Here is a 19,134-nt window from a genome sequence, read left to right on the forward strand (position 1 = left end):
CAAAAAACTATAATTATCAATCTCAACTGACATGAAGCGCTTATATTTTCCCAGCTATATTGCCCAGCCCTATATTAACCACCATAAAGCTTACGTCATAAATATAAGGGCAGCACAATGTATCAAAAATTTGTGCAAAAGACTGCAATAGACAATAGCTAATTTAGCATTTACAACATATTCAGGCTCGTTATGCCAGGAAAATACTTGGTGATACCTGTTTAAAGCAACAGAAAAATGTTTTAGAAAGGCGATGAGTAACAACAATTAAGCTGCGTTATTGTTTAAGTGTCTCATTGCCAGAATAAAACTTTGTTGCCATAAAAATAACAAATCCTCAGTTTCTGGGATCTGTGTTTGCAATGAATCCAAAGCAGAAACACATCACCATCAATAGATATTAGTTAAATTACTGCAAGTTATCTCAGGTTTTTCTTATATCATTCTGTTTTTACAAACATCAGTTTCATCAAAGGATTCATAATATAAACGATCAGTATCCGTTTAAAGCACAAAGCCTGAAATCCATGTTATGTTCTATGCAGCCAGTAGATTTCCTCTTCAACTGGCCGGCCTGAGAGCTGCTTGGCTGTAACTGGGCCTGAGCTCAGCTCCACCGGTTGCCAGGAGACCTCCCAGGGATCAAAACGTTCCAGGAAGTGGAGCTAATCTTGACTGCTGCCTCACGCTGAAAGCTGCATTCTCATCTGATGCCAATAAAAAAATAAAAAAAAAAACAGTAAATACCGCAATCACGGAAGTTTATATGACTGTTTATTTGAAACGACAAACAGCAACCAGCTGCACCAGAAAACGCAAATCTGACTCGGTACTGCTTTGCATTTTTAAATGCTTCCTTGACCATGTTAGGAAAAGTCCATCTAAATCATTATTAGATAATTACATTTTAGTCTGATAGTTCTGCCCGTTTCGAGCTGTTTTAGGGCATCTTTTCACTTTAAATCCAAATAATCTGCTGCTGACCACGCCCCCAACTCAACATTCACACTCGCGCATGAAAATGACTCCAAACAGATGTACAACTGCCCAGCTTTGAAAAGCACAACTGGTTCCTCCTGCACAACAAACAAGAAAGCAGCAAAAAGTTTCTGGATGGTAAGTCAACAACAAAACACCTGCCTTTTCCAGCATCCAAAGTACAGCGGTAAAACTAGCTGACCAAATGTGCTGGTGCTCTGTTTGGGCTGCTGGATAATGGGCTGGGCTTTGTTGAGGTTGCTACAGTGCCTGCTGATTTATGACGTTACATTCAGGAGGTTTTCACTGCAAAAACACAAAATCTTACCAGGTAATTTTGGTCTAGTTTGTAGTGCAAATATCTTATTACACATGAAATAAAACAAACTAACTTAAAAGTAACTTTAAGTAAATAATTCCTTAATATTGATGAAAAACTACTTGCTCTATTGCCAGATAAATCAATATAAATGTATTATTATATTTTAAACAATCTGCATCAATATTAAGGAATTCTTTACCTAAAGAAGCTTCTATTTCTTGTGAAAAAAGTTGCTTGTAAGTCAGTTTAGTCTTATTCCATATTTGCTAAAATATTTGCTCTAGGAACTAGACAAAAAATACTTGGTAGGATTTTGTGTTTTTGCAGTGAAACGGTACATTTTCCAGTCACCAAAAAACAAGTGGGTGCTTCTTTAGAGGCAGTAGAAATGTTTAAAAAGTTGAAAAATGTCCAAAATGTGAATACTGCACAACAGGTCCCCCTTTAAAAACTGCGTGTTTGATACACTCTTTTCAACTTAAAAACACTGGAGCCTAAAATAAACCAGCCACAAAAACAAACAAACACACTTAGTTTCTGTTAAGCAGATAAAATGCCTCTTCCGTTCAACAGATGGTCGGGTCACGTAGTAAACACCTCAGAGATAGACAGACAATGCTCCTACTGCAAAAAGCTGGCAACAGCTGGGCCGATCAATGGCAGCTGACGTTAGCTTCACATGATACAGAAACACACGGACAGACGGAAAGGTCAAGTTACAGGAGGAAATGTGTGTGAGAGTGTATGTGTGCCAGACTCCAAATAAGTTGTGATCAATTCAGGCAGCAGACGAGCAGACATACGAGACCGAACCAGACAACGGGCAACAGGGAATTCCTCGTTCACTCCGTGTGTGTGTGTGGGTGTGTGTGTGTGTGTGTGTGACAGGTGTGATTGATTCTCATTAACCACACTTGATTCACGGCTGAGTCACAAACAGGTGCCTCAACTGGACTCAGAGACACACGTTCCAACTCCAATTTCTACTTCAACCTTGAGCAACTAGTGTGTGTTTGGAGTTTCTACAGAAACAAAGTCGTCTGCATCAAACAGAGAATCAAACAACTTCAAAGTTTGGGCAATAAAAGAGACGAACGATCACAGAGTCACAGTTAATCTTTTGTTTTCTTATGAATGTGATGGAATTTATGTCGGTTGTAAACACTTTCTTTATAAGAGTCAGAAGAAGGAAGTGGAGAGGCTGTAAGAGAACATCCCAGTGGAAAATATTCAGACTCTGCTTTATGTCCGGAGTTAAGAGAGCGCTAGACTGGGAGGGGGAAGGACTGTTCCTTTTACTGCAGCCGCCTCCAAACGTTTTGTCAAGTGGGCCAAGAAAATTAAAAATATAAAATCACAACTTTTTGTTCTGATTTTGAAGGTTGTTTTTCTTTTTTGCCAACTCAACAACAAACTAAATGTGCAGAATAATATTTTTTTAAGGAAAGGAATGTTATCTAAAATGTATTTTGCCAAGTTTAGTAACTTGGATAAAAGCTGATTTGGGAGTAAAGTTGACTTTTCAGTGAACGACTCTGGTTATAAATAGGCAAATACTTTGTGTTGAACTTGGGATTTTATATTGTAAAAAGATTGTCGGTAATAATTAGATAAAAACAAACATCACCATCTACTTCAAACACCAGTGACAGTTGGGCCAAATTTTTATTATTCTTGAACTGCATTTGGCGGCCACAGAAATTCAGTAAAAGGTCCACAAATAGCCCACGGGCCTCACTTTGGGTACCCCATTGTTATACTGCTTGGTAATGACATAACAGGGAATAATCTGCTAATGGCATGTAATTATAAAAGGTATTACACATTATAGTAGCAGCTTTGATAGAATAACTGAAAAAAACCATTTGAAAATATATATTTCCTCAAAAAAAAAAAGACTTTAGACTTCCAATAGAGTTTAGCTGCTAAGATAGCTACATGGCAACAACTCCCTCACTCACTCCTTGGTTACCTAGCAACGGCCTGTTGAAGAGCAGTTTAAGGGTTAGCCTCATTGTAACTGGATAAAACAGGAAAGGTCACACCAGCAGTTAGAATTTCAGAGATTTAAAACTGAAAAAATTAATTTTTAATATTGATAAACTGAATTTTATTTTATATTTATTCACAGTAAAATGCGGATAACAAATATTAGGGCTGCACAATGTATAGGCCTGTCGCAATAAATCGATTAATCGCATGACAAAATTAAAACAAGCTCAATAATTTCCATTTGAATGATTCAGTTTTCTCTTTCTACCAAAAACTGGATGACAAAAGTCTTCAGTCATTTTTTAAGAACAGTTTTGTTTCCAGAGACTTCATAGTTAATTGCATTTTGTACATCTAAAATGTCTTCCAGTTCCTTTGCTAAATATTCACTAGAATTGAAAGTTTATCCAAAGAGTTTTTGCATTATCATGCCGCCATTATTAATATATCACTTGAAAATGGTCTTAAAACACCAACATTATCATTTACCGTGATAAATTCTGGGGCAATTTATCATCCAGTAAAATTGGTTAATGATTCAAAACATTTTTCAAAAATGCAACAAAACTAATTTCACTGCACAATATCAAAAGTGAAGCAGCTTATTCAATATTTACCTCTTTATGCCAGTAAAAGAACTGGTGATTCTTGTTGTTTACAGTAGAAGGAAAATGTTTTTTTAAAAAGGGCATTAAGTAACTACAACTAAGCAGTTTCATTGTCAAAATGTTGAATTTGATATGACACGTTTTTCAGCCAAGTCGTCCAGCTGTACCGCTGCAGTTAGGAAGGCAAACAGACAAAAATACCAAAACCCTGATCCTAAGCATTTGCCTTAATTATCCCAATCAGCTGTTTATTCAGGGTATCTCTGCCTCTGTGGTGCTTTCTCTATCTCTGCAACACAGAGGCTTTCTGGATCGCTGCAGCGCCAGTCTGTGTTTTTCCTCCCACGGTCCAATCCATCTCGTCTCGTTTTGCTGCAGCGTTCCCATTTACGTCCGCACATTTAGCGACACGAGACCTCGGCAGGAAGCAGGTGCTTTGTTTGCGTGCCTTGTTTATGCCCTCATCTTTTCCCAGGCTATCTGCGCAGACACTGGAGGCCAGCGAAGACACAATGAGGCAAGGACAAGCTGGAGATGAGGACGAGGAGGAGAGGAGACGAGAAGAGAGGATGGGGAAAGGTCAGAAAGCACATGAGGAGAAGGAAGTGATGGGGGGAAAAAAGAAGAGTTGAGGATGAGGGCGGCAGAGGAGGAATGCATGTTTATTGTGCTTGCTAAATATGGACATATTCCTTCACAGGCTCCAATGTTTGCCTTACTTTTTTAAGCGCTCCATAAACAAAATTTCCTCCTTCAGCATCGGAGCAGCACTGGGTTATTAAGGCAGCTTGGAGCAGAACATGTAATTAGATTGTGGCCTACCGCTCTCAGCTACAACCTGCTTCTGTAGCAGCTTTTTGTTTTTCAATCTCCAACCACAACTCCAATGTAAAAAAAAAAAAACAAACAAAAAAACAAAAAACTTCTGCTGCGTTTCCGCAGAGCAAATGCTCCGTCGCATTTTTCTCCCAAAAATGGAGTCAGTGGAGGATGGAGGCGTCATGTGACATGAATGTGACCCTCACTCACAAGCAAATAAAAACAAAAAAGAAAAAACGAGCAGAAGCAAGCAGTATGGATCCTGCTGGACCTTAGAAGATCAATATTCATGACAAACTGGAACAGGTTCCAAACTGGGCAGGAAGAGTCCAGTGGAGGGATTAAAGTGGCAAAGTATCAAAATTATCCAATAAATTCAAGCTAAAAGCACATGTAAACGTAAATATGCAAACTGGATACATTTAAACATGATATATTAACTGTTTTACACACTTACAAGAGTGCTACTTAAGCTGATTGAGACCAATTAGCAATATTATATCAAATCAGTGGATGAAGCACTAAATCCATTAGAAAACAGTTGATTAAAGAGGCTTTGACATAATTAGTGTCGTGTAAATGTGTTTTTTTTCCACAAACATTAAGTTCTAACATGTCCCTTTACCAAAGGTTCGATGATGAGATTCCCATACAATTAATTATCCACCAATAACCAGTCTAAGGAGAAAACATTGCTAACTCAACCTGATTTTTAAAGTTGAATGTATTTAGAGTGTAATCAAATTAACTGTATTAAGAAATAAATGGAAAAAAATTTTTTAAACAATTAGTCAGTTTGAAACTAATGTATTTACTGGGAAATACAGAGGTCAAATAAATAAAATCATAGTTTGTTAACAAGAACATTACTTTTGTGATTAGTTAGAGCCAAATAAAAGTAATTTTTGCTGTTGAAGTGAATAAATTCCAGTTTATCACTGATGTTGAATGTGCAGTGTGAAGCAGCATAATCAAAAAGCAAATGTTCATCAACGAGTTTAAATCAGCCAAGTAAAAAAATTTTCAGTTAAATGTGTAAAAACTAAAATGTCCAACGTTTTAGCATCTTGTACAGATGGTACTAGTTGCCAAACTATTAATATAATTCAGGATGGATCAAGGCAGCCATGTTTACACCAAATACTGATCTTAACTTCAAAATTTTGCAGATGAAACAGCGACTCATTAGAGTAGACAAAACTTTAAAAATCTGTCACGGGATGTGCTGTGGTGGCGCAGGGGTTAAGCACAACCCACATAAGGAGGCCTTAGTCCTCGACGCGGCCGTCACAGGTTCGATTCCCGGCCTGGCAACCTTTGCCACATGTCTTCCCCCTTCTCTCGTTACCCACTGTCCTGTCAATTAACTATCAAATAAAGGAGCCAATAAAATCTTTAAAAAAAAATCTGTCACTAAGCTACGTTTTCATTACAAATGTGGGCAAAACTTTATTAAAATTCCACTAATGTTGTAAAAATTGGAATTTGAAATGCAATTAAAAATCACATGTGAATAGCTTTGTTCCTGCGATTATTTGTTAAAAACATGGCACACCATCTTCCTACCACAACTTCCTGTGATCTTCTTTGGCGTTTCTGCCAGTAGTAAGATCCGGTTGTTTATGTTGTGACTTCTGTGGTGTGCATTTGTTCAAATTTGGTGCTTAAGCAAATTTAAATACTTAATCTATTATATCCAAATCCATTTGTGTAAATATCGTTTTAATTCAACAATCAACTGAAAATGCATAAAAACATATTTGACAACAAAATTGCTGCAAATTTTTTTTTTTTTTTTATTTGACAACATTGACTCAAACAATAAATGCATTACAAGAACATCCCCATTTATGCGTCAATATTATGATTTTTACTGAACTCAAAATAAAGTGAATGAAAAAGAACTTATTTACAGACAAAATTTTTTTTTCAAAATCCAAACTGTGCCTCCGATCATAACTGATTAAGAGAAAAGTGATGAAATTGCTGGTTGACTGACAGAAGAGTTTTAAATCAAACTGGCAGTGAAGCAGACATAACAAAACTCTGATCTGCTGTCAAATGACGGAGAACCATTTTGCCCTTTTTTCTTTTTAGCTGTCCTGGATGTTTCCGTCTCGCTGCGTTCACAGCTCACCGACTTCACCTCTTTGATTGCGACACGTGGAGCTTTAAATGTGCCGATCCATCTAAAATAATTAAAGCTCATTTTAATTTTTCATGAGGAGAGTCGGCCATCAAATCAGCTTTTCAATAACCTGTTGGGCTAAAATGGGACAAGCTGGTTCACTTTGATGACAACCCATTCATAATAGAGAAGTCTTGATTAAAATTTCCCTTGCACAACAGATTTAAAATGACTGTGTGAATTCATTCAATCAACCTACAGAGACTGCTAGTCTGATGCAGAAAAACTGGAAAATTTGTTTTTATTTGGTGAAACCATCCAGCAATCCTGCAGCCTATCCCAGCTTAAAATACTGTTTACAGAACCAAGTCTAGGCAGGAGTTGGAAACCAAAACTTGAAATTCCCTTCAGGTTATGACGCACACAATCCCTCTGGGCGTAATATATGTTTTCATCTTTACCAGGAAGAAAAGGGGATTGTGGTGTGTTTAATTTTAGTTTATTATCACACAGTTTGACAGAGTAAAAACAATGTAGATTTGCAGCAGAGTAGATTCCTCGCTCCATATATGGTTCAGGGCACTGTGACCCTGCTGGACCTTCAGGGAGAGCTGTATTTGGGATTGAGGTTGCCAAAGAAACAGCCTGCTGATCCCAAATTGGTCAAAGCTGATGGATGGTTTCTTAAGGGGACCTTTGAACGCAAAATTCACATTTTAAATGTTTTTGTACTTCCATTTGGGTTCCTACTGCTTCTAAAAAAAAAAAAAAAAACAACCCAAGCGCTCCAAAAAGTCTACCAAGCTATTTTCTGGCAGCTATTAATGTTAGTCCTCCGTTACCTAGCAACCCTAGCCTTACCCAGCCCATTAGCTGCCAATCTAACCAGAACTCCAGCACCCTTGGTCAGCTGGTTTTAATGCTTTAGGCACTGAACAATGGCTGCTGGAAAAGACAAGAGTTTTGCTGTTGACCACTTACTGTATTCTTGTTAGTTGTGCAGGAGGCTCCACTTCTGCTTTTCAAAAATGTACAGTTGTAAAATTACGCATGTGTTTGCTACAACGTCTTGTAAGGGCCATTGACCAGGTTCAACTGTGTGCAATTATTATTATTGCACTTTTAGGTATTGTCTGCATTTGAACTATTAAAATAGGTAGTAGTGTGTTTGCAAACTTTAGCTATTCGCAGTAGCTTCTAAACTCTTTGAATAACGGGGATCCACTCGACATCTCATCTTTCCCCTCATTGATGCATTGTACCACTCTGACTCAGCAATCATTTAAAATTAAATAAAAAATAAACTTTAAATGCTACATAAGGCGGGATGACCATTATCACAATAATTCATCTAGGACGATGTTGCATCGATGAGACTTGGACCTTTTCATTTTTTCCCCCTGAGGGGAAATGTGTGGTTCTCTGCCAGATAAATGCACACTGTGTTCACCAGGTAGCCTCTAACTGCTTCTGTCAGCTGTTTGGCAAGGAGCAGGTAGAGAGCTGAGAGATTTTCTGAGGTTTTCTGGTGGAAACAGCTGCAGCTGCCAAAAACGGTGTTAGAGGAGCAGTGAAAATGACTCATAGCAGTTCTAATATAAGAGGACAGCTGTGTTGAGGCTTGCCATGAAGCTAAGGGAAGCTGTGAATTTGAGAAGTTATTATGTGTGGGACTCATTATTACATACAATCTATTTTACATTGGTTTCACCTGGTCAGATCCAGATAAAGCACCACTTTAAAATCGCTTCTTTTAAAGATTTAATGCTTTAATTCATAAAGGTGAACTATTATGCTTCTTGAACAGGTTAGGATTGGTTTATGGGCTATTCAAAAGATATTTATTACATCCTCTGTAGAAAATAATTCTCAGAATATAAGATTTTCTGGCTATTTTCAGCTCCTTTCAGAATGAACCGCTTTAGGGCTTCTGTCACTTTAAATCCAGATAAGCTGCTGCTGGCCACGCCCCCAACTCAACGTTTACGTTCGCACATTAAAATGGCTGAAAGTTATTAGGACCTTTGTAAATAAGACGATCAATTATCCCAGAAGTTATTGCAATAAACTTTAATCTTGTTGTTTTGAGACCATTTTCGAGAAATATAATATGTATAATAATGCAAGAATACATTCTCAAAGATCAAACTTTAAAATCTGATGAATATTTAACATTGGAACAGGAAGGAATTTTAAAAATCCCAAATAAACAAACAAAACAGAAAAAACACACAAAATGAACCATGATATCTGTGATTAGAAATGTCCTAAAGACGCCTCATCCAGTTTTAGGTACAGAAAAAAGAAAGAGGAGGAAACCAATAAAATATTTAAATTGAAGCTTTTGAGTTTGTTTTTGATTTATTAAATGTTTAATCAGTACTTTATTCTTCTTTTTTGCGACAGGCCCACTCTGGACGCCCAGGTCCATCTAAATCTTTTTTGAACTGTTGACTGCTCAGATCGGCTCCGGTGGCCCAACATGCCCTCCTGCTGGCTAAGCTGCTGTAGTGCCAATCATTGATTGTGTTCATCTACCTTTTGAGTGATTTTCTCAGCAAGGGATGGAGCCCAACTCACACAATGTGTGAGACTGAAGCAGGTCGCAGCAGTCATTGCTCTGCTCTTTGGGAGATTTCCTGAAAGCTCAGAGCTCCAGGTATGAGCAGAGTACAAATTCAACTCAGATCGATCAGATTCATTCCAAGACTGACACGTTTTGATCCAATCACATTGATAATAAGTCGGCCCTAATTATAAAGCAACACGATTCATTTCAGTTGGTATAATGACAAAGGAAGCCAAGTCGACGTTGCAGCATAATCCTAAAAACAAACGTGTGGCAACAAGTACATTTATCTGAATTGCACATTCCAGAAAGAACATTCTGTCACAGTTAGCCTTTTTCCTGTTGTCCTTTTAGACAACTTCAGGGAAAACCAAAAAAACTAATTGATATTACAACCTGCAGTTCAGTGAGCGTGAAGGGAAGAGAGTCAGTTTAAATCTGAGGTTCTCGACAGGAAAAAGGTGGAATAATTGGGCCTCTCTCCATAAGCAATAACTCAGTTAATAGAAGGACGACCTAAATCATTTTCATTTGCATGACTTAACGTTGTTCTCTATCTACCAAAAACTGCATGATGAAATTCTTCCATCTGGTGCTTTGGTGTCAATTAACTCTTTTTATGAACATTAATTTCGTTTACAGAGACTTTATAATTCATTTTATTTTTTGTTTCTGTTTGTTTATTTTGGATATTTAAAACGTCTTTCAGTTCCAGTGATAAATGTTCGTTACACTGCAAAAACACAACATCTTACCAAATATTTTATATTGCAAATATCTTAGTCCACTCGAAATAAGACAAAACTAACTTACATGTACCGGTAACTTTTTTCTGCCAGACTAAATTTAACTTATAACAATTATAATTTAATTTGTCTGCCAAATAAACAAGTACTTTTTCATCAATATTAAGGAGTCATTAATTAAAACAAGACTCTTGCTGAAAAGTTGCTTTTAATTATTTTTGTCTTATTTCAAGTGTGCACAGATATTTACATCAGAAACTAAACCAACATTACTCTGTAAGATTTTGTGTATTTGCTGTGTAGCATTTAAAGTTTATTGATCTTTGAGAATGTATTGTTGCATTTTTATGCCATTACTACAATTATATTACTTGAAAATGGTCTCAAATCAACCATATTATCGATTATCGCAATAAATTCTGGGACAATTTGTCATCCAGCAAAATTTGTTACTGTGACAGGCTACAAACAAGTTATTTCACATATGCAACAAACCACACGTATTAGGTAATGCAGCAAAATTTACGCAAATCCTACTCAAAGGCTGCAGAAATAATCCCATATTAGCATGACTTGATGTCATGCTATGCTATGCAGACACACTGTCTGCAACGAGGAAGGTTTATTCACCTCAACATGAAAAACTCTTTCCAAGAGGATACATTTCTGATGAGTTCAGCTTCTATTTATTTCATGAATTAGATACATTATAATCTCTAGGGCTGAGACGATTAATCGTGATTAATCGATTGTTGAACCAATTTATAAATTGATTAATCATTTACTGGAGGATACAGACTGAGAAAAAAAAGGCCATTTGTTGAAAGAACACACAAACAGCAGCAATAAAGCCAAAACTTTACATAAAACACATACATTTTAGATTTAAGACACAAAAACGTCTGAAACCTCCTTTAAACCAGCAATATGTTTTAGCTTCATCTGCAACCTGATGGATTTTCTAGTGAAAACATTCATGAAAGAGTTGAATTATGCAGCCAAAATGTAGAACATGAGGCAGATTCTTGGTCTGCAGCAGAACAGATTGACTGGATCTTTCCATCTGTCACATGAGACAGTTAAGGCCGGGGCGATGGCGCTCATTTTCTCCTTATGGGGAAGTTGGGAAGCTAAAAGCTGAGACGCTCAGAGGCTCCACCAATAAAAAAAATTTAAAAAAGCAGAACATGTCATTGGAGAGAGGTTAAGACAGTTGAACTGACAAATCCCCCAAGAGCAAAGTATGTACACATCAGAGCAATGATTATACAGAGCGAAGCGGACGGAAATAGACCGAGGAGCAAAAGCACAAGCATTAAAACTCTGCTTCACCATTGTGTGTGCACATAATGTTTCACTCTTAAATACGCTCTTCGGGTTGTGACGGAAATCTACAAGGCATTTGAGCTAATTTTTGAGAATGGATGGCTATATTTAGCTAAAGATTGTCATGTTCTGTCCCCAGCGCAGGAAAAAAAAAAGTGGCTGCTAAGATTTCCATTTAAGGGCAGAATAACCAGCAATAAACCAACAGGACACGGTGGGGAGCAGTGACAGGAAAACAACCTGATGACCAGTAAGGAACCAACAGACACACATTAAACTGTCCTCTCAGTTTGTGGTTCTAGTTTCAAGCGTTTTGCAGATCGAGTAAAATGCGTTTCAGAGCTGCAGATGATCGCAACAGCACCGCTGTGACCCGATTAGTCAGTATCTAACCGCTTTCTGACAAAAAAAAAATGGCATCACAGTTTAAGGGGATACTAACGAAAAGAACCCGAGGACAAGATTTCATGACTGTCAAATCATCAGCGTGTGTAATCTCATTGGGAGAGGCTGAGCCGTTCCTCCTGCCTGAATGCCTGCCGCCGCGTTTTGAATCGACTGAAGGAGGCTCTGCAGGGCTCAGTCCAAGGTCAGCAGGGCTCAGTCCAAGGTCAGCAGGGCTCAGTCCAAGGTCAGCAGGGCACGAGCGTCTCTTTGGTGGCAGGGTTGTTTCTGGCCGCGCTCCAGCACCCTTAGCCATTTTGACAGACAACAGTCTATGTTTGGTAACGACCAAAGAGATGAGGTGAAGCAGCGCAGAGCTGCTCCACAGAAAAGCACATCTGACCTCAGAGAGAACAAGCTGTGCCAAATTTAATCTTAAATTCATCTGGTGACCTAATCCCCTCTGACATGTAATCTTTCTGCTAAGCAAAAAGGTAATATCTGCCCTGAACTGGAAATAAATTGACCTAGGGATATAAAAATAGAGCGAAATAAAAATGGGTTTAAACATAAATATTTTCGGAAAGTAGATTTTTTTTTTTTTTACTGGATTATTTTTGCTATTTAGAAGCCTTCTCACTTTGGCTATTCAATATATTTATGTAATAAATCCATAAATTAATAAATAATAGCATAATCTAGAAACTGTTTGCTTTCCGTTACTCCTACTCGTAAGTAGTTGCTTATTAACAGATTTATATTAAATTTTAAAATATTTTTAAAAACTAAACATGGTAGCAGAGTTATAATAATGCTAGAATTTTAAACTCTGTAATAATAAGAAGAAATACTGAAGCACCTTTTACAAGCATAAGGTTATTTTAAATAAAAAAATAGAAAAGTACACCCAATAAAGTGACAATATTTATTATTCAGCATGATGATTGTTAATAATACTGTAGTTCAAGACGTAACTTTTGGTTTTAAAACAACAATTATCTGAATTCTCAGATTGAAAATTCATCACACAAAGTGACTTTAGCAATAATAATAATCATAATGATAGTTTGAAATATTAGTTCAAACTGTTACAGATTAATCTTGTAAACTCTAAAAGTCAATTTCTAAAATTCTAAAAATTAGATTGGATTCATCTTCTTGCACTGAAAACGGTTTGATTGATTTTATCCAACGAAAAGCAACAGATTAATATGGAATTACCGTATTTTCCAGACTATAAGACGCACTTTAATTTTATCAAAAAGCGGCGGTACGCCTTATAATCCGGATATATTGCTATATGTTGTTCTGGAGTAAAACAGACACTTTTAGTGAATTTATATGGATTAATTCTGGTTGGGCTTACGGACCTTAAAGCGATTTTGTGAGGGTTCATCACGGCGCTGTCAAAATGTTTTAGTTGCATTATGACTTTGACTGACTGACTTATCTGACTGTTTTGTTTCACTTAATGTGGATATATATATATATAAAGATAGAAAATAGATCATTTCTTAACAGTGCGCCTTATAATTCAGTGCGCTCTATAGTACATAAAATACGGTAAAAGAATTGTACAGCAACACTTAGGAATGGGATTTTAAAACTAAAAGTTTCATAACACTTAAAAATATTCTATTTTTAAAGTTTTTTCCGGCTACATGGATCATAGTTCTGCCCCTCCTCCACCTGTTGCTGGGCACTGCTAGTCAGAGGGCTACTACATTTTCACCGACATGCAACAAATATTAACGCTGCCATTTGGAAACAGTCCCTGTTCAATAAACCCAACCAGTCACGGGTTCCCGAAGCGTCGCTGTCATTCTTATTAAAATATAATAATGTGTATAAACTACAGTTGTCACTCTATGAATACCGTGACTGTTAATTAGCAAACAGCAAGCTCTCCAATTAGCAGCCATAACCCAACAAATTACCCATTCAGAGTGTTAAATATTGATAAATAATAAATAAAATAATAAATTGTATTAGGATTTAAAAATGCCTTCAGAGAGTTTATATTTCCAGATTTTTTTTATTTGGCAGTGAAGTGTTTGTTGTTGACTCATTAAAACATGTATTTTGTTTGGGAAGTTCCCTCATTAAGAGGAAAACTTTACATTAAATCAGTTTCAGACCTGCTTATTAACCTAGTTTGGCTTCTTCATGTTGTATTTTTAATCGTTGGCCTAGAAACAGTAGTTCCTTTTGTCTTTCACACACAGGAAAAAAAGAAAACTATGCCAAATATGTACGTGTGTGTAGAGTTTTAAAACATTTCATTAAGCCTTTGCCTTTTAGGAAAAGCTGCATCTCCGTTTCCCAGCACCTGTGCAACAGTTAACCGACTGTTCTGGTGTAGGACAACAGAGCAAAGCCGTGTTATTTCTGCCTCGTCACAAACACCGCTCATATTTAGGTAGCTCAGTGCGCCTGACGCTCTGGGAGTTCTTCTTTGTCTCAGTCAACAGTGAAACAAGCCACCACAGGCAGGCAAGGAGCCAGTGTTTATTTCCACCAGTACATGCCCAGTAACACTGGCACTTGCCCACCATCACACACACACACACACATTCTCACAAAGTGGGGGGTCCTGCTGCTGCTGCGCCTTAATCACATTCACCATCCAGCTCCTGAATTGTTGTTGTTATCCTCTGATAACGGCAAACATCTACGAATAAAAGTTATGGAAAAACAGATCTCTGCTTTATCGTGGCAAAGTTTAATTTACAAAACAGGAATGGTTGATTATTGTGTAATAAAATAAATACAAAGATAGATGGATGGAGGGAATAACAATTGGATGTGGTTTGGATGGATGGTTGGATGCATGGACAGACGGACGGATGTGATTGGATGGATGTGTTTGGAGGATGTGATTGGATGGATGTGTTTGGACAGATGTGTGATTGGATGGATGTGTTTGGACAGATGTGTGGTTGGATGTATGTTTGGATGGATGTGTGGTTGGATGTATGTGTTTGGACAGATGTGTGGTTGGATGGATGTGTGATTGGATGGATGCGTTTGGACAGATGTGTGGTTGGATGTATGTTTGGATGGATGTGTTTGGATGGATGTGTTTGGATGGATGTGTGATTGGATGGATGTGTTTGGACAGATGTGTGTTTGGATGGATGTGTGGTTGGATGTATGTGTTTGGACAGATGTGTGGTTGGTTGGATGTATGTTTGGATGGATGTGTGGTTGGATGTATGTTTGGATGGATGTGTTTGGATGGATGTGTGATTGGATGGATGTGTTTGGACAGATGTGTGTTTGGATGGATGTTTGGATGGATGTGTGATTGGATGTATTTGGACGGATGTGTGGATGGATGCGTTTGGATGGATGTGTGGATGGATGCGTTTGGATGGATGTGTGATTGGACGGATGTGTGATTGGATGGATGTGATTGGACAGATGTGTGGTTGGATGTGTGATTGGATGGATGCGTTTGGACAGATGTGTGGTTGGATGTTTGGACGGATGTGTGGTTGGATGTGTGATTGGATGGATGCGTTTGGACGGATGTGTGGTTGGACGTGTGATTGGATGGATGTGTTTGGACGGATGTGTGGTTGGATGTGTGATTGGATGGATGCGTTTGGACGGATGTGTGGTTGGATGTATTTGGACAGATGTGTGTTTGGACGGATGTGTGGTTGGACGTGTGATTGGATGGATGTGTTTGGACAGATGTGTGGTTGGATGTTTGGACGGATGTGTGGTTGGATGTGTGATTGGATGGATGCGTTTGGACGGATGTGTGGTTGGACGTGTGATTGGATGGATGTGTTTGGACAGATGTGTGGTTGGATGTTTGGACGGATGTGTGGTTGGATGTGTGATTGGATGGATGCGTTTGGACGGATGTGTGGTTGGACGTGTGATTGGATGGATGTGTTTGGACAGATGTGTGGTTGGATGGGTGTGTTTGGATGGGTGTGTGGTTGGACGCAGAGCTCTGATAACAGCCTTCCCCCACACCGAAGCCTCCCAGCCCAAACCTTCTCCGGAGCTCCGCGCTTTAGAGGAGCCGTGAACTCCACCACCTGACCGCGGCATGCAGCGCGCTGCCGCGGGTCATCTGGAGTCAGGAAACCGAAGTTGGTGTGGGTTTACGGGATAGGGGGAGGGGAGAATGGACGGCAGCGTGGTGCATTGACGGAAAAGAATGAGGCTAGTTGATGAGAAAAGGAAGAGGAGGCTTTCAAAGCGCTCATGTGTAGGAGGAACAGGCATGCCAGGCTTTTTAAAACGGAACCCACACAAAACACAAGCGCTCACATTAATGGATCCACTCGATCACCTTCGACAGAAACGCGTAAATATGATCAGGAAAGATGAGGTAGCTGACCCAGAGGAGAGGCTGGTCGTTTGTATGCAGCGTGCGTTTCAGATGTTATTGTCTCCGGCTGACTGGAGGCTCGGGCTGGCTCGGAAAATGCCTTAGTAAAATCAAAGTGGACGCGCTTGATTCGTGACTCCGCAGCTCCCTGCGGATGGATGTCCACTTCTCACATAAACACATAAACATTTCATTTTTCCTCGCTGCACTCACCTTGGTCGGGTCGCCTCCTGTTATCCACTTGTTACAATGGAAATTTAACACCATGGATCTCCAGTTAAGTTTCCTGGCAGTCGGACAAAATCACAATAGCTCCCCCCGAAGAGAAGGGCCGAAACCAGGGAGCGCGGCGGTTCGGAACCTCCGGTGGCGGAGGAGGAAGAAAGCGTCTGGGGAGATTTTCTCTCTCTCTCTCTTTCTCTCAGGAAAGCATCGGTGAGAAACGAGGAAAGCTTGTGCCTTCAAACAGCTGTTTTTCCAAAATGGAGTTTAGTCTTGTGTGAGCCAATCAGAGCGAGGCTGTGGAGGCTCCCGCTCCTCCTGTGGGCTGGAGCCAAATCCACGCCACGCAACGATGAAACGCACTCCGTTTATTCTGGTGGAGAGGAGGGGGAGCCTTTGTTATATCTTTTATGTCTCTAAAGCTTTTTTCAGGCAGACATCAAAACATGAAGCGGTGACATAAAACTCCGAGCAGGGAACCCCGTCAGGTTCCGCAGTCTGGAAAAGTGGGAATTAGAAATATCACGATTGGATATTTATTCAAAAACAAACTGTAATTTTACGACGGGGTATAAGGGAAATTATAGTCGGAGAAAAAGGAGGACATTATTTTCCAAAACACAGAATTTTTTTAGATTAATCTCAGAAATTTTCTTGTTTCTTATGAAAATTTCTGAAAATAAACTAAATATTTCTCAGAAATATTCTACAAAAAACAAGGACATTTATGAGAAAGAAAAATATTGAGATTAATATCAGAAATGTTCTTGTGCTTGGACAAGAAAACTTCTGAGCTCCAAAAGTGAAAAATTAATTTTAAAAAAACTCTGAAATTTTGAGATTAATCAAAACAAATCCTACAAACCACAAGGAAATTTCTGAGCTCCAAAAGTCAAAAGATTGCTATAAATAAATCTGAAACTTAAAGGAAAACCATAGAAATTCTTGAGACATAAACGTGGAAATTCCTGAACCATTATAGAACATATTTCCTGTTCCATTGTCTAAAAATTGCATCTATCCATCAATCTGTACAATCAAGTCATCAAGCCTTTTTTCCACCCATCCATCATGTGACATTATCAGCAGATGTCATTTACTACCGTTTGTCATACAGTCTCCAATACTCAAACAAGTGATAAACATTACAATTTTGTCAATTCCCATCATCAATCCACATTTTAGTAAGTTAATCAGTGTCCAGCCTAAATCTCCCAGGAGTGTGAACAATTTTAGGCTTAAGTGTACCTATTTGATGATGTATTAATAGACAAAACATCTTGGTGAATAATATTGGAGTCAGAGAGTGGGAAAATGTTGAGTCACTGCTTACACTGCCTTTTTTCATCAGTCAAACTGAAATGCAAACAACAATCTCAGCCTTGAATAAACAGTCCCTGTGCATAAAAATTCTTGAACCGTGGCAGAACCTTCTGATGGGATCTCGTTTTTCTGTACCTTTTTGTGTTAGCACATTGAACTGAAACGTTCAGGTTTGGAAGGAAAATTTACAACTTAAATGCAGTGAGAGTGAATAAAAGTTTGTGGGGCTATTAGAACAAAAAAACCCTAGTCATATGAGAAGAGAAAAAAAACTCATTTATGATATGTAAACTGTACAAAGAGATGATAGAGGGATATAAATATTCCATCAATAGATCTCTAAACACCATAAAAGTCAAACTGTTACAGAAAACCATGCGCGTTATCACAAAACCAATTCAGAGCAATAAAATCTAATATGCTACAAGTTATTTAGTCTTTTATTGGTATGTCAACGGAAAAGTGGAACAAAAATATGAATCTGCAAACAAACCAAGCCTTCATTTACCTGTTCTTGCAAATTTTGATTACAACACTAATGCTAGCTATACTAATGCTAACTATATGAATTTATTGGATTAAAACTAAACCAAGATGAACCACTGAAAAAACAAAGCACTTCATGATTTGATAGTTTGTAGAAACTCTTTTTAGGAACAATCATCCTTGTGTACATGTTGCTTAATGTGCTAATGGTAAAGAAACAACTCATAGTTACAGGAAAACCGTTTATCTTCCATGCTAACTAGCCTGAGCATTTTGACAGGTTCTGGGATCCGAAATAAGATGTAGCATATAAGTTATGTACTGCAGTCTTAAAAGCAAAAATTGCTTTTTTTTAGCATGAAACTGCTGTTCATAAATGCTCCTTTCTGATTTAAGCCTACACACCATTACTATTTCCCGCAGCAGCTGCACTTCCAATGCAAATTGGAATTACGAAGATAATTCCCGGGGGAAAAAAAACCTCAAATTTTTTCATAAAAAAGAATTTGCATGCTAGGATAAGGTATTTTTTTGGCTGTCTCACTGCACAAGTGAAATTGTATCTTTCGACATTAGCTGAAGATTGACAAAGTTTTGTGCACATTCGTAACGGTTATGACTCATTAGCTTTACCACTTTTGACACACGTTCATTAAAAATCGGCACCAAGCTTCACAAGTCCAGTTGCTGTAAAATTTGCCCAAATTATTAGCTTTTCTAAACTGTGACTGATTGGAAGCGCTCAATTATTTTGCATCTAAATCTTTATTATTGATGCTGGGTTGTTTGTCTCCATGTTTTCCCTGATACGGGCTGGCAACCTCTCCATGGTGAACCCTGCTTCATGTCCTTTGACTGTTGGGATATTCTCCAGCTCACC

The 19,134-nt window shown here is 38.3% G+C and overlaps 1 protein-coding gene across 1 annotated transcript in view; it reads right to left on the reverse strand.

Moving 5' to 3' along the window:
• pkig (protein kinase (cAMP-dependent, catalytic) inhibitor gamma) overlaps window positions 1-16,820 on the reverse strand; it is a 30,030-nt gene extending 13,210 nt beyond the window's left edge. Inside the window, exon 1 of the mRNA XM_044123955.1 lies at window positions 16,437-16,820. The gene's annotated coding sequence lies outside the window, so the exon portion shown is untranslated. The remainder of the gene's footprint in view (window positions 1-16,436) is intronic.
• Between the last annotated feature and the right edge of the window lie 2,314 nt (window positions 16,821-19,134).

This window comes from Gambusia affinis, linkage group LG01, assembly GCF_019740435.1.
Source record: "Gambusia affinis linkage group LG01, SWU_Gaff_1.0, whole genome shotgun sequence".
Lineage (NCBI taxonomy): Eukaryota > Metazoa > Chordata > Actinopteri > Cyprinodontiformes > Poeciliidae > Gambusia > Gambusia affinis.